Here is a 15646-nt window from a genome sequence, read left to right on the forward strand (position 1 = left end):
CCTAGAGTGATGGGTTGCTATGGGGATGTTTGTGTTTGTGTTGGCACCACAGCATCATGATCACGAGTGTGTGCTGCTGATGTACCTAGAGTGATGGGTTGCTATGGGGATGTGTTTGTTTGTGTTTGCACCACAGCATCATGATCACGAGTGTGTGCTGCTGATGTACCTGGAGTGATGGGTTGCTATGGGGATGTGTTTGTTTGTGTTTGCACCACAGCATCATCATCACGAGTGTGTGCTGCTGATGTAGATGGAGTGATGGGTTGCTATGGGGATGTGTTTGTTTGTGTGTCAGTGTAAACAACCAGCGTCTGAAGGGAAGAGTCATAGTTGCTGTGTTCATGAACAGAAAGGCAGGTGTGTGCCCCATCCATCTCCTCCAACCCATTGGCCAGACTCTAGACATGTCGTCTCTGGGAGGCAAGATGTGCCCACACACACACACACACTGACACGCCTGCACACACACACACTGACACACCTGCCCACACACACACACACACACTGACACGCCTGCACACACACACACTGACACACCTGCACACACACACACACACACTGACACACCTGCACACACAGACACACTGACACACCTGCACACACACACACACACACACACACACACACACACACACACACACACACCTGCACACATACCTGCACACACACACGCACAGGCACACACACACCTGCACACACACACACACACCTGAACCGACACACACACACACACACACACACGCTTCACTCTCTCAATCATACAGCTCTTATTGATCCCCTGCCAGCCCCCTACTGCTCCTGTTTGCCACACTAATGGCCACAGTGAGACACACTCACACTCACACACACACACACACACACACACACACACACACACACACTAATGGCCACAGTGAGACCCACTCACACTCACACACACTCACACACACACACACACACACACACACACACACACACTAATGGCCACAGTGAGACCCACTCACACTCACACAAGCGCACACCCACACACACTCACACACACTCACACACACACACTCACACACACTCACACACACACACACACACACACACACACACACACACACACACACATACATACATACACACACACACACACACATACACTAATGGCCACAGTGAGACCCACTCACACTCACACTCACACACACACACTCACACACACACACACACACACTAATGGCCACAGTGAGACCCACTTGTGATGATCAACTCAACATTAGTTTCCTCTGCGGCCACAGCCTGGCCTGGACAGGAGTGAGTCAGACCCTTCTTAACTGCCCCTTCCTGCCCTCCTCTGGCCTGGACAGGAGTGAGTCAGACCCTTCTTAAATGCCCCTTCCTGCCCCTTTCTGCCCTCCTCTGCTGCTCTGAGCCATGGCACTTCATCTAGAGCCCATGACCTCTGCATCCATCACTGCACGGGGTGAACCTCTGTGTGTGTGTGTTCAGTAAAAGAGCCGTCTGTTAATATCTATATTAGCTTCATGTCATGGGCTTAACCTCTGTGTGTGTGTGTGTGTGTGTGTGTGTGTTCAGTAAAAGAGCCGTCTGTTAATATCTATATTAGCATCATGTCATGGGGTTAACCTCTGTGTGTGTGTGTGTGTGTGTGTGTGTGTGTGTGTGTGTTCAGTAAAAGAGCCGTCTATTAATATCTATATTAACATCACTACACGGGGTTAACCTCTGTGTGTGTGTGTGTGTGTGTGTTAATATCTATATTAGCATCATGTCATGACAGACACAACATGGTGTGTGGAGGGAACACCTGGACTGCAGGAGAGGGCTAGGGAAGCAGAGCACAGTCAAGCTTCATTACACACACACACACACACACACACACACACACACACACACACACACACACACACACACACACACACACACACACACAGTCACACACACACACACACACACACACTACACACACACACACACACACACACACACACTACACACACACACACACACACACACTACACACACACACACACACACACACACAGGAACATACCAAAATACTGACTGCTTTAATTGGACTGACAGCTGTCTGCGTGTGTGTCAGCGTGATGATCCACTTGAGAGACACCCCCCCCCCCCCCCCCCCACCCCCTCCATGCTGTCAGCTGCACATTAGAGCTGTGAAATGTTTAAATGGGCTCCCTGCAGGACTTCAAGCAGCAGGCCTCCACACACACACACACACACACACACACACACACACACACACACACACACACACACACACACACACACACACACAGCTGAGCCTGTTGCACAGAGCCACACACACATTTGTCAGTGTCACAAAAAGGCAGATACAAGTGTACTCTCTCCACACACACACACACACACACACACACACACACACACACAGCATCCAGCACTTAAGGTTTTGTTACAATTGCGTACTATTACTTAGGAACATTAGCAAAATGCTGCGGAGATGACACATTCACAGATACACACACACACACACACACAGCATCCAGCACTTAAGGTTTTGTTACAATTGCGTACTATTACTTAGGAACATTAGCAAAATGCTGCGGAGATGACACATTCACAGACACACACACACACACACACACAGCATCCAGCACTTAAGGTTTTGTTACAATTGCGTACTATTACTTAGGAACATTAGCAAAATGCTGCGGAGATGACACATTCACAGACACACACACACACACACACACAGCATCCAGCACTTAAGGTTTTGTTACAATTGCGTACTATTACTTAGGAACATTAACAAAATGCTGCGGAGATGACACATTCACAGACAGGTGCACTAAAGGACTCCATTTGCCAATTGAGGATTTCCTATATAGAAACTCAAGTTTAAGAGCAGATATGGGACCAGTGCAAATATATCATTTATCTTCAGATGAATTATTCACACCCAAAACATTGTGAACAAAGTTATTGCAGTTGTCCCTTAATTTCTATATGAAGTTATTTGAAAGACTTCTGCTAGTGTGTATGGTGCAGCACATTACATGCTGTCATGCTGTGGCTTTTCTCAGTTGGACAGTGATCCGCTGGACCACAGGGTGGATGCTCAGACCTGCAGATTGGATTATGAGGTGTGTGTGTGTGTGTGTGTGTGTGTGTGTGTGTGTGTGTGTGTGTGTGTGTGTGTGTGTGTGTGTGTGTGTGTGTGTGTGTGTGTGTGTGTGTGTGTGTGTGTGTGTGTGTGTGAAAGAGAGAGAGAATGTGTGTGTGTGTGAGAGAGAGAGAATGTGTGTGTGTGTGTGAGAGAGAAAGAGAATGTGTATGTGTGTGTGTGTGTGTGTGTCATGTTTGTGTGTGCGTGCCCTCCTGGAGGCTGATGTCACAGGCTTAAGGGGAGCTAATGGAGTGCTGGAGGTGCGGGGGGGTGTTGTTGGAGTTGTCTGAGCGCATCACTCCGCCAGCCAAGCCCCCCCTTAAAAATAACCTTCTCCTTCTCCGCCACTTAATGATGTCCTCGTCCACCGCCGCCGCTCAATGGGTTGTGATCGCCGGCCGACTGAAGTCTTGCTGCTGATTGCTCGTCACCTCTACCCCTGGAGCCCCTACACCCACCCACCCACCCCCTACAAAAATAAAACAAGACACACACCGAAACAGACACTAAAACACACACTCCCACACACACACAGACACTAAAACACACTGTCACACACACAGACACTTAAACACACACACTCTAACACACCGACACTGAAACACACTCTCACGCACAGAGACACTTAAACACACACACTCTAACACACCGACACTGAAACACACTGTCACGCACAGACACTTAAACACACACACTCTAACACACAGACACTGAAACACACTGTCACACAGACACTGAAACACACTCTCACACACAGACACTTAAACACACACACTCTAACACACAGACACTGAAACACACTGTCATACACACAGACACTAAAACACACTGTCACACACAGACACTTAAACACACACACTCTAACACACAGACACTGAAACACACTGTCACACACAGACACTTAAACACACACACTCTAACACACAGGAAGAGAATGCCTGACTGCAGTAATTAGCGGTAGCACAGCAGCAGCAGCGGTGGCCATGTATTGACGTGTCAACTGCAGGTCACCCCCCCCACCCCCCCCCCCCCCCCCCCCCCCCCCGGGTCGCGGAGGGGAAGAGCTGAGACCCAGAGAATGGGGTCCTCATGTCTCCATCTTCAGGAAGCAGCGCTTTACCTCTGCCTCCGCCCGTGAGGGGGTGTGGAGGGACACCTCTGCCTGCGCCCGTGAGGGGGGGTGAAGGGACACCTCTGCCTGCGTCCGTACAGGGGGTAGGAAGGGACACCTGTTCCTTTCATTAGAGCTGCCCTTCCACCACACACCAAAGACAGACACGCGTCTCTGTCTGTTTGTTTGTTTGTTTGTTTGTTTTTTCTGGCTCACTAATAGCTTGGCTAATGACAGATTTATTGTTGGGTTTCTTGGGTCTTTTGCCCTTGCATAAATGAGTAATGCAAATGGCTGTCTTTCCCATTATTCTGTGTTATTTTCAGGTGCTCATTAGATGTATGAAAGCCCACAGGAAGCAGCAGAGACCTGGGTCGTTTCATCTGTGGCACCTACACACTACATGTCAAACTGTTTTGTTCCAATCCTAACCCACCCTGAGTACCGCACTGATATTTTTACCACTATCCCTGCGGTCCGGTCATTAAGGGCAGAACTCTGCCATACTCTGGGCTTTTCTAATGGGATGTTCCTGGTGAGACCAGAACCAATAATGATATGCATTGTATAAGGCGGAACGTTTTGTGGTTCTAGTCCATATAGGAAGAAATTGGTTCCTCTTTCTACCTCTTCCTCTGATAGGCCAGGGTTGTATGGGGGTGAAGGGGTGTAGTAGACATGGCGTATCCTGCCACTCCTGCAGTGCCTTGAGCACACATTGAAGCAGCATAACAATAATATGTTCAGCCTTGTTGTCGTCCCCCCCATCCACCTCCCCCCCCCCCCCCCCTTCTAATGTTGTCGGCCTTTCTTCTCTGATTATGGCCACATAACAGCAGTAGGAGTAATGAGCAAGTCTCTTTAATGTGCGCGTCTCTGGGCTGTGGAGCCATGGGGGGAGGATGACGAGGCCAATGCCATCCCCCACTCTGGGCACCTAGCTCTGGGGCGGGATGTTTCATGGACCCCCCTGCTCTCTCTCTCTCTCCGGTGCTCTGCTCTGCTCTGCTCCTCACCCGACCACTTGACTAATGGTCCTATTTTCATTTTCTCTCTCTGTCTGGAGGGCACCCTCTACTCGTCTCCTCTTTGCCCATCTCTCCATCTTATATGCCAGTCAGCCCAGAATGAGCTGTCTGTCTCTCTCTGTCTGTCATCTCTCTGTCTGTCATCTCTCTGTCTGTCATCTCTCTGTCTGTCATCTCTCTGTCTGTCTGTCTGTCTGTCATCTCTCTCTCTGTCTGTCATCTCTCTGTCTGTCATCTCTCTGTCTGTCATCTCTCTGTCTGTCATCTCTCTGTCTGTCATCTCTCTGTCTGTCATCTCTCTGTCTGTCATCTCTCTGTCTGCCATCTCTCTGTCTGTCATCTCTCTGTCTGTCTCTCTGTCTGTCATCTCTCTGTCTGTCATCTCTCTGTCTATCATCTCTCTGTCTGTCATCTCTCTGTCTGTCATCTCTCTGTCTGTCATCTCTCTGTCTGTCATCTCTCTGTCTGTCTGTCTGTCTGTCATCTCTCTCTCTGTCTGTCATCTCTCTGTCTGTCATCTCTCTGTCTGTCATCTCTCTCTCTGTCTGTCATCTCTCTGTCTGTCATCTCTCTGTCTGTCATCTCCCTGTCTGTCATCTCTCTGTCTGTCATCTCTCTGTCTGTCATCTCTCTCTCTGTCTGTCATCTCTCTGTCTGTCATCTCTCTCTCTGTCTGTCATCTCTCTGTCTGTCATCTCTCTGTCTGTCATCTCTCTCTCTGTCTGTCATCTCTCTGTCTGTCATCTCTCTGTCTGTCTGTCATCTCTCTGTCTGTCTGTCATCTCCCTGTCTGTCATCTCTCTGTCTGTCATCTCTCTGTCTGTCATCTCTCTCTCTGTCTGTCATCTCTCTGTCTGTCATCTCTCTGTCTGTCATCTCTCTCTCTGTCTGTCATCTCTCTGTCTGTCATCTCTCTGTCTGTCATCTCTCTGTCTGTCATCTCTCTCTCTGTCTGTCATCTCTCTGTCTGTCATCTCTCTGTCTGTCTGTCATCTCTCTGTCCGTCATCTCTCTGTCTGTCATCTCTCTGTCTGTCATCTCTCTGTCATCTCTCTGTCTGTCTGTCATCTCTCTGTCTGTCATCTCTCTGTCTGTCATCTCTCTGTCTGTCATCTCTCTGTCTGTCATCTCTCTGTCTGTCATCTCTCTGTCTGTCATCTCTCTGTCTGTCATCTCTCTGTCTGTCATCTCTCTGTCATCTCTCTGTCTGTCTGTCATCTCTCTGTCTGTCATCTCTCTGTCTGTCATCTCTCTGTCTGTCATCTCTCTGTCTGTCATCTCTCTGTCTGTCATCTCTCTGTCTGTCATCTCTCTGTCATCTCTCTGTCTGTCTGTCATCTCTCTGTCTGTCATCTCTCTGTCTGTCATCTCTCTGTCTGTCATCTCTCTGTCTGTCATCTCTCTCTCTGTCATCTCTCTGTCTGTCTGTCATCTCTCTGTCTGTCATCTCTCTGTCTGTCTGTCATCTCTCTGTCTGTCATCTCTCTGTCTGTCTGTCATCTCTCTGTCTGTCATCTCTCTGTCTGTCATCTCTCTGTCTGTCATCTCTCTGTCTGTCATCTCTCTGTCTGTCATCTCTCTGTCATCTCTCTGTCTGTCTGTCATCTCCCTGTCTGTCATCTCTCTGTCTGTCATCTCTCTCTCTGTCATCTCTCTGTCTGTCTGTCATCTCTCTGTCTGTCATCTCTCTGTCTGTCTGTCATCTCCCTGTCTGTCATCTCTCTGTCTGTCATCTCTCTGTCTGTCTGTCATCTCTCTGTCTGTCATCTCTCTGTCTGTCATCTCTCTGTCTGTCATCTCTCTGTCTGTCTGTCTGTCTTCTCTCTGTCTGTCATTTCTCTGTCTGTCCATCCATCCCTCAGCTCCACTCTTTGTCCTTGTGCTGTTTCTCTGCTCTGCCTGTCTGTCTGTCTGTCTGTCTGTCTGTCTGCTCTGCCTGTCTCTCTGCTCCGTCTGTTTGTCTGCCTGTCTGTCTGTCTGTCTGCTCTGCCTGTCTCTCTGCTCTGTCTGTCTGTCTGTCTGCCTGTCTCTCTGCTCCGTCTGTCTGTCTGCCTGTCTGTCTGTCTGCCTGTCTCTCTGTCTGTCTGTCTGTCAGTCTCTGCTCTGTCTGTCTGTCGCTCTGCTCTGCTCTGTCTGTCTGACTGTCTGTCTGTCTCTGCTCTGCCTGTATGTCTCTTTGCTCTGTCTGTCTCTCTGTCTGTCTCTCTCACTGTCTGTCTGTCTGTCTCTCTGTCTGTCTCTCTGGCTGTCTCTCTGTCTGTCTGTCTCTCTGCTCTGTCTGTCTCTCTGACCTGTCTGTTTCTCTGCTCTGTCTGTCTGTCTGTCTCTCTGACCTGTCTGTCTCTCTGCTCTGTCTGTCTGTCTGTCTGCCTGTCTCTCTTGCCCTGTGCTGTTTCTATGGTGTGAGTATCTGTGTGTGTGAGTATCTGTGTGTGTGAGTGTGTGTGTGTGTTAGTGTTTTCCAGCAGACATTTTTAGTTAGTTGTCTGGAATCTTGACTATGTGTCCACTTGTTCAATTCCTGTTCCTCCATTTCATCCACGTCCTCGTCTTCATGTCCTCCTCACTCCCCCACATGTTGGCTGCTGTGAGGAGGGGACGATGATGAGCAGCGAGACAGACCTATCAGGAGGAAGAGAACAGATGGCTGAATGGGAAATGGGGAGATGAATGGAGATGAGGAGAGGAGAGGTACGGGGAAGGAAGTGAAAAAGATTAGAAAGAAAGGGAGAGGGAGAGAGAGATGATTAGTTGCAGAAAAGGTTGAAAGAGAAGGATGGGGAGGTGTGTGTGTGTGTGTGTGTGTGTGTGTGTGTGTGTGTGTGTGTGTGTGTGTGTGTGTGTGTGTGTGTGTGTGTGTGTGTGTGTGTGTGTGTGTGTGTGTGTGTGTGTGTGTGTGTGTGTGTGTGTGTGTGTGCTGGGTAGGGGGTGTGGAGAGGAGGTTGGTTAATCTGGGGTGGTTAATTGTGCAGTTTGAGATGGCATCTTGTCAGCAGAGATAAGTTGTCACGTTTTCCACTTGAGCTGAGGCTAAACGATTGTAAAATAAGTTATGGCTGTCCTTGGGGCTGTCTGCCGTTCGCTTGCCGCCGCAGTGCCGAGAGCACGCTCCGTGCCAACCACCCCCAGCCCTCCCCGCATCAGCCCTGCCTGCCTGCCTGCCGCCCGAGCCGCTTGATATTAATGTGAGCTGAATGTTATTTTATTCCGCCGCTAGTCACAGCTGTCAGCTCGCTGTATGAAGAGTGAAGTTGCCTCTTGATAGCCAGCGCCCGAGGATCAGGAGCCAAATGCCAACACTCACTCCGGCAGTGGATCAGATCAGCCCTCTGCTGTAGAAAAGGTTCCATTCTAAAAGTGGACTACCTCTGCTTTATAAAAGGTTCCATTCTAAAAGTGGACTACCTCTGCTTTATAAAAGGTTCCATTCTAAAAGTGGACTACCTCTGCTTTATAAAAGGTTCCATTCTAAAAGTGGACTACCTCTGCTTTATAAAAGGTTCCATTCTAAAAGTGGACCACCTCTGCTGTATAAAAGGTTCCATTCTAAAAGTGGACTACCTCTGCTTTATAAAAGGTTCCATTCTAAAAGTGGACTACCTCTGCTTTATAAAAGGTTCCATTCTAAAAGTGGACTACCTCTGCTGTATAAAAGGTTCCATTCTAAAAGTGGACTACCTCTGCTTTATAAAAGGTTCCATTCTAAAAGTGGACTACCTCTGCTTTATAAAAGGTTCCATTCTGAAAGTGGACCACCTCTGCTTTATAAAAGGTTCCATTCTAAAAGTGGACTACCTCTGCTTTATAAAAGGTTCCATTCTAAAAGTGGACCACCTCTGCTTTAGATGGCTGTTTGCGATAGCACAATGCCCCCTGCGCATTGTGACAGCCACTATTCTTTGCTATTTTTCTGGTATTGAACAACCTGTGTTTGTAACAGTTCTTCTGTTGCAGCGTCCTCTGCAGTCCCAAGCTTGGATGAGCCTCTGATTTAGACATGAACAGAGTCACTGTCTTTGGCAGAGTTTGAAATCTGAGCAAAGCAGTCCATGCTCCAATTCTTCTAGAACGTAGAACGGTTTTAACAAAGTGCTCTATGTTGGTTTGAATTGGTCGACTTACATTTCCTGTTTGTGTTTTTACAATGACAGTTGTGAGCCAATAAAAGTCTGTTCAGTCTTGCTCTAAGTGGCATGTGAAAGGAGTACCTACTCATCATTTTACAACCCTTTCCACACATTCATGGCTCATTCTGAGGGGATTATGGCTGTGTGTAGATTTCCATACGTCTGTTCCATATATGTCTCACCTTATGCCTGACCATCACCACTAATGACTTTATGGAATATTATCGAATATTTCCCTTCCCGTGCACTGCAGTTTTGAACCATGTGTTTATACTTTTGAAAGCTACAATGTTTTAACAGTGTTATTATTAAAAAGGTAAACATTAAGTGAAGTGGGGTTGTGGACTTGTTCTCTGTCTCTCAGACACAGGCTCAGGGGATTCAGTGTATTCCAGTCCCAACCTCATTCATGTTCTCTGTCTCTCAGACACAGGCCCTAACCTCATGTTCTCTGTCTCTCAGACACAGGCCCTAACCTCATGTTCTCTTGTTCTGTCTCTCAGACACAGGCCCTAACCTCATGTTCTCTTGTTCTGTCTCTCAGACACAGGCCCTAACCTCATGTTCTCTTGTTCTGTCTCTCAGACACAGGCCCTAACCTCATGTTCTCTTGTTCTGTCTCTCAGACACAGGCCCTAACCTCATGTTCTCTGTCTCTCAGACACAGGCCCTAACCTCATGTTCTCTTGTTCTCTGTCTCTCAGACACAGGCCCTAACCTCATGTTCTCTTGTTCTCTGTCTCTCAGACACAGGCCCTAACCTCATGTTCTCTGTCTCTCAGACACAGGCCCTAACCTCATGTTCTCATGTTCTCTGTCTCTCAGACACAGGCCCTAACCTCATGTTCTCTGTCTCTCAGACACAGGCCCTAACCTCATGTTCTCTTGTTCTGTCTCTCAGACACAGGTCCTAACCTCATGTTCTCTGTCTCTCAGACACAGGCCCTAACCTCATGTTCTCTTGTTCTGTCTCTCAGACACAGGCCCTAACCTCATGTTCTCATGTTCTCTGTCTCTCAGACACAGGCCCTAACCTCATGTTCTCTGTCTCTCAGACACAGGCCCTAACCTCATGTTCTCTTGTTCTGTCTCTCAGACACAGGCCCTAACCTCATGTTCTCTTGTTCTGTCTCTCAGACACAGGCCCTAACCTCTTGTTCTGTCTCTCAGACACAGGCCCTAACCTCATGTTCTCTTGTTCTCTGTCTCTCAGACACAGGCCCTAACCTCATGTTCTCTTGTTCTGTCTCTCAGACACAGGCCCTAACCTCATGTTCTCTGTCTCTCAGACACAGGCCCTAACCTCATGTTCTCTTGTTCTGTCTCTCAGACACAGGTCCTAACCTCATGTTCTCTGTCTCTCAGACACAGGCCCTAACCTCATGTTCTCTTGTTCTCTGTCTCTCAGACACAGGCCCTAACCTCATGTTCTCTTGTTCTGTCTCTCAGACACAGGCCCTAACCTCATGTTCTCTTGTTCTGTCTCTCAGACACAGGCCCTAACCTCATGTTCTCATGTTCTCTGTCTCTCAGACACAGGTCCTAACCTCATGTTCTCTTGTTCTGTCTCTCAGACACAGGCCCTAACCTCATGTTCTCTTGTTCTTTCTCTCAGACACAGGTCCTAACCTCATGTTCTCTGTCTCTCAGACACAGGCCCTAACCTCATGTTCTCTCAGACACAGGCCCTAACCTCATGTTCTCTTGTTCTGTCTCTCAGACACAGGTCCTAACCTCATGTTCTCTGTCTCTCAGACACAGGCCCTAACCTCATGTTCTCTCAGACACAGGCCCTAACCTCATGTTCTCTTGTTCTGTCTCTCAGACACAGGTCCTAACCTCATGTTCTCTTGTTCTGTCTCTCAGACACAGGTCCTAACCTCATGTTCTCTTGTTCTGTCTCTCAGACACAGGCCCTAACCTCATGTTCTCTGTCTCTCAGACACAGGCCCTAACCTCATGTTCTCTGTCTCTCAAACACAGGCCCTAACCTCATGTTCTCTTGTTCTCTGTCTCTCAGACACAGGCCCTAACCTCATGTTCTCTGTCTCTCAGACACAGGCCCTAACCTCATGTTCTCTGTCTCTCAGACACAGGCCTGGGGGATTCGGTGTGTTCCAGTCCCAGCATCTCCAGCAGCACGAGTCCCAAGATGGACCCCCCTCCGTCCCCGCACGCCAACCGCAAGAAGCACCGCCGGAAGAAGAGCACCAGCAACTTCAAAGCGGACGGACTCTCTGGTACTGCCGAAGGTAACGCCATCCCCCCACCCTTTCCCAGCCCTGCTCAGCCTCTCTCTCTCTCTCTCTCTCTCCGTCAGCGTGTCCCTCTTTTATTCTCTCTACTAGACGCTTGACTTAGCATCAGAGCCATGCCTGAGCCGGTTTACTTCCTCTTTCGATGTCTACTCTTGCCTCTGTAGTGCCAGCAGATCACCATCGTCTGCAAAGGCAGTTTTAACTCACCTGCCACCTAATAGGCTAATCCTGATGGCTCATATTCAGTAGCACACATGGCAGAGTCCTGGATTGGGATTAAAGGACCCCTGTCTAAGGGATCAGATTAGTGCTCTTCTGATCTTTCCAGCCACACTAAGAGGTGTGTTTCAGCCGTTAATGCTGTAGTTCAGGCCATTTAAAATGTCTGCTCCAATTTATTTACCAAAGGGATTATCGCTGTGTGTAATACTCTGAGATTTAGTTGAATGTAGAGTGCACTATAAATTAAATGAATTATTACTATTATAGTATTATTATATAGCCCTAATCCGTGTCGGGATTGAAGTGTGTAATATAACCCTAATCCGTGTTGGGGTGGAGAGAAGTGGCTAGGTTTAGGAGGCGCAACAGGAGCCCATGAGGAGGTGTGCATTGAGGAGCAGGGTTGGGAAACGCAGTCATCCTCTCCGAGCTCCTGACCTCAGACAGTCTGAAGGAGGGAGTCTCTCCATGTCTTCATCCCACTCCTCATCCTCACTCCGTCTTGTGCCTGAAGAGTGTGTCAAGAGTGTGTGTGTGTGTCAAGAGTGTGTGTGTGTGTCAAGAGTGTGTGTGTGTCAAGAGTGTGTGTGTGTGTCAAGAGTGTGTGTGTGTCAAGAGTGTGTGTGTCAAGAGTGTGTGTGTGTCAAGAGTGTGTGTGTGTCAAGAGTGTGTGTGTGTGTCAAGAGTGTGTGTGTATCAAGAGTGTGTGTGTGTGTCAAGAGTGTGTGTTTGAACATGGAAGGGTCTGTCAGCTCAAGCTTATCAGGTTGTTTGTCATCACTTACTCAAAAGAAAAACAGATTTACACACACACACACTCCTATACATAGACAAACAGATACTAATATTGAAATACACACAGATGTACATACATGAACCAGAAATGTACACTGTTCACAACTCCATCGAGTACAGACAAGATTTATGTTACACAATCTTCCCAGTTTTTGCATGTGCATGTGTGTGTGTGTGTGTGTGTGTGAGAGAGAAACACCAGTTACATGTGAGAATAATGTGTAGATGTTCCCATATTGCACAGTTCAGTATCAGATGAGCTTCTGGCCCAGAACATGACTGCAGTCTACAGTATCACCCCTGTTGAACACATATCTGACCAAATCACTGTTGTTGATCTGTGTTGCTTCTATTGGATCAGGCAAACCCTCCAAACTAATACACAGATCCTTTACACACCATCCCTTTACATTAGCAGTACCACACACACACATCCACAGATTCTCTAAACACCATCCCTTTATACTAGCAGTACCACACACACATCCAGTACACGACACACACACTACACACAGATTCTCTATACACCAACCCTTTATACTAGCAGTACCACACACACACACACACACACACACACACACAGATCCTCCACACACCATCCCTTTATACTAGCAGTACCACACACACACACACACACACACACACACACACACACACACACACACACACACACACACACACACATCCAGTACACCACACTACACACACCAGACACAGTGCTCCTATGCAACACTCACACACACCTCTGTCACGTAACATAACTCACAGTGTACCCCCCCCCCCCCCCCCCTTCTGAACAGCTGGCCTGCACACAGATCCTCTCCATCCTTTGGTCTGGGTAGAACTTGCTCAAGCCCTTTTCATCTCGGAGCTCCAAAACTGCGTGTCAGAATCCCATGCTTAGGCTCCACACAAGCAATGCTCCCCATATGGATAAGGCTACCCACGAGCAATGCTCCCCGTATGGATAAGGCTACACACAAGCAATGCTCCCCATATGGATAAGGCTACCCACGAGCAATGCTCCCCATATGGATAAGGCTACCCACGAGCAATGCTCCCCATATGGATAAGGCTACCCACGAGCAATGCTCCCCATATGGATAAGGCTACCCACGAGCAATGCTCCCCATATGGATAAGGCTACCCACGAGCAATGCTCCCCGTATGGATAAGGCTACCCACGAGCAATGCTCCCCATATGGATAAGGCTACCCACGAGCAATGCTCCCCGTATGGATAAGGCTACCCACGAGCAATGCTCCCCATATGGATAAGGCTACCCACGAGCAATGCTCCCCATATGGATAAGGCTACCCACGAGCAATGCTCCCCATATGGATAAGGCTACCCACGAGCAATGCTCCCCATATGGATAAGGCTACCCACGAGCAATGCTCCCCATATGGATAAGGCTACCCACGAGCAATGCTCCCCATATGGATAAGGCTACCCACGAGCAATGCTCCCCATATGGATAAGGCTACCCACGAGCAATGCTCCCCATATGGATAAGGCTACCCACGAGCGATGCTCCCCATATGGATAAGGCTACCCACGAGCGATGCTCCCCATATGGATAAGGCTACCCACGAGCAATGCTCCCCATATGGATAAGGCTACCCACGAGCAATGCTCCCCGTATGGATAAGGCTACCCACGAGCAATGCTCCCCATATGGATAAGGCTACCCACGAGCAATGCTCCCCGTATGGATAAGGCTACCCACGAGCAATGCTCCCCATATGGATAAGGCTACCCACGAGCAATGCTCCCCATATGGATAAGGCTACCCACGAGCAATGCTCCCCATATGGATAAGGCTACCCACGAGCAATGCTCCCCATATGGATAAGGCTACCCACGAGCAATGCTCCCCATATGGATAAGGCTACCCACGAGCAATGCTCCCCATATGGATAAGGCTACCCACGAGCAATGCTCCCCATATGGATAAGGCTACCCACGAGCAATGCTCCCCATATGGATAAGGCTACCCACGAGCGATGCTCCCCATATGGATAAGGCTACCCACGAGCGATGCTCCCCATATGGATAAGGCTACCCACGAGCGATGCTCCCCATATGGATAAGGCTACCCACGAGCGATGCACCCCATATGGATAAGGCTACCCACGAGCAATGCTCCCCATATGGATTGCATGTCAGGCCCTGACCAGCACCATTAATTACCCTGGATTTTAGTGGGTGGGCCTTCCTCTGGGGATTATGGGATTACTGGGGAGCAGATCAATAAATGTATTTACACCAGCAAACAGGGCCAATAATCCTTCAGCAGGCAGGGCAGAGGTAAGGGCCTCAGTGGCAGAGGCTCCTGCATGTGATTGGCTCTCTGGTCACGTCAGTGGACGTTTGAATCCCCACTAATGCTGGGGTCCCTGTAGTTTGCTGAAGTTCAAGAGCACTAAGGACTTAATCTCTTACGTTATTCAATTCTACTTTATTTATTCTACTTTATCTATCCTACTTTATCTATCCGCTCCATTCTGCTATTCTTAACTCTGTCTTCAATAGAACAGCTGGTCTGTTTGATCCCCTCAGGCCAGAGTTGTGCCAACCCTCAGGTATGTATTGGCAGCGCCCCCATGTGGCGGCAGTGAGCCACTGCCCCAGGTGTTGCGCCTTGTCTGCGGGGTTCTGGTGAGACGGATCGTGGTGATTCTCTATGTGAACTACGGAGGGGAGCGTGGGACATACAGGGTTCTGATGAGACTGATCGTGGAGATTCTCTATGTGAACTAGGTGAACTACGGAGGGGAGCGTGGGACATACAGGGTTCTGATGAGACTGATCGTGGAGATTCTCTATGTGAACTAGGTGAACTACGGAGGGGAGCGTGGGCCATACAGGGTTCTGATGAGACTGATCGTGGTGATTCTCAATGTGAACTACGGTGGGGAGCGTGGGCCATACAGGGTTCTGATGAGACTGCTCCTTGAGATTCTCAA

This window comes from Sprattus sprattus (genome assembly GCF_963457725.1).
Source record: "Sprattus sprattus genome assembly, chromosome: 3".
Lineage (NCBI taxonomy): Eukaryota > Metazoa > Chordata > Actinopteri > Clupeiformes > Clupeidae > Sprattus > Sprattus sprattus.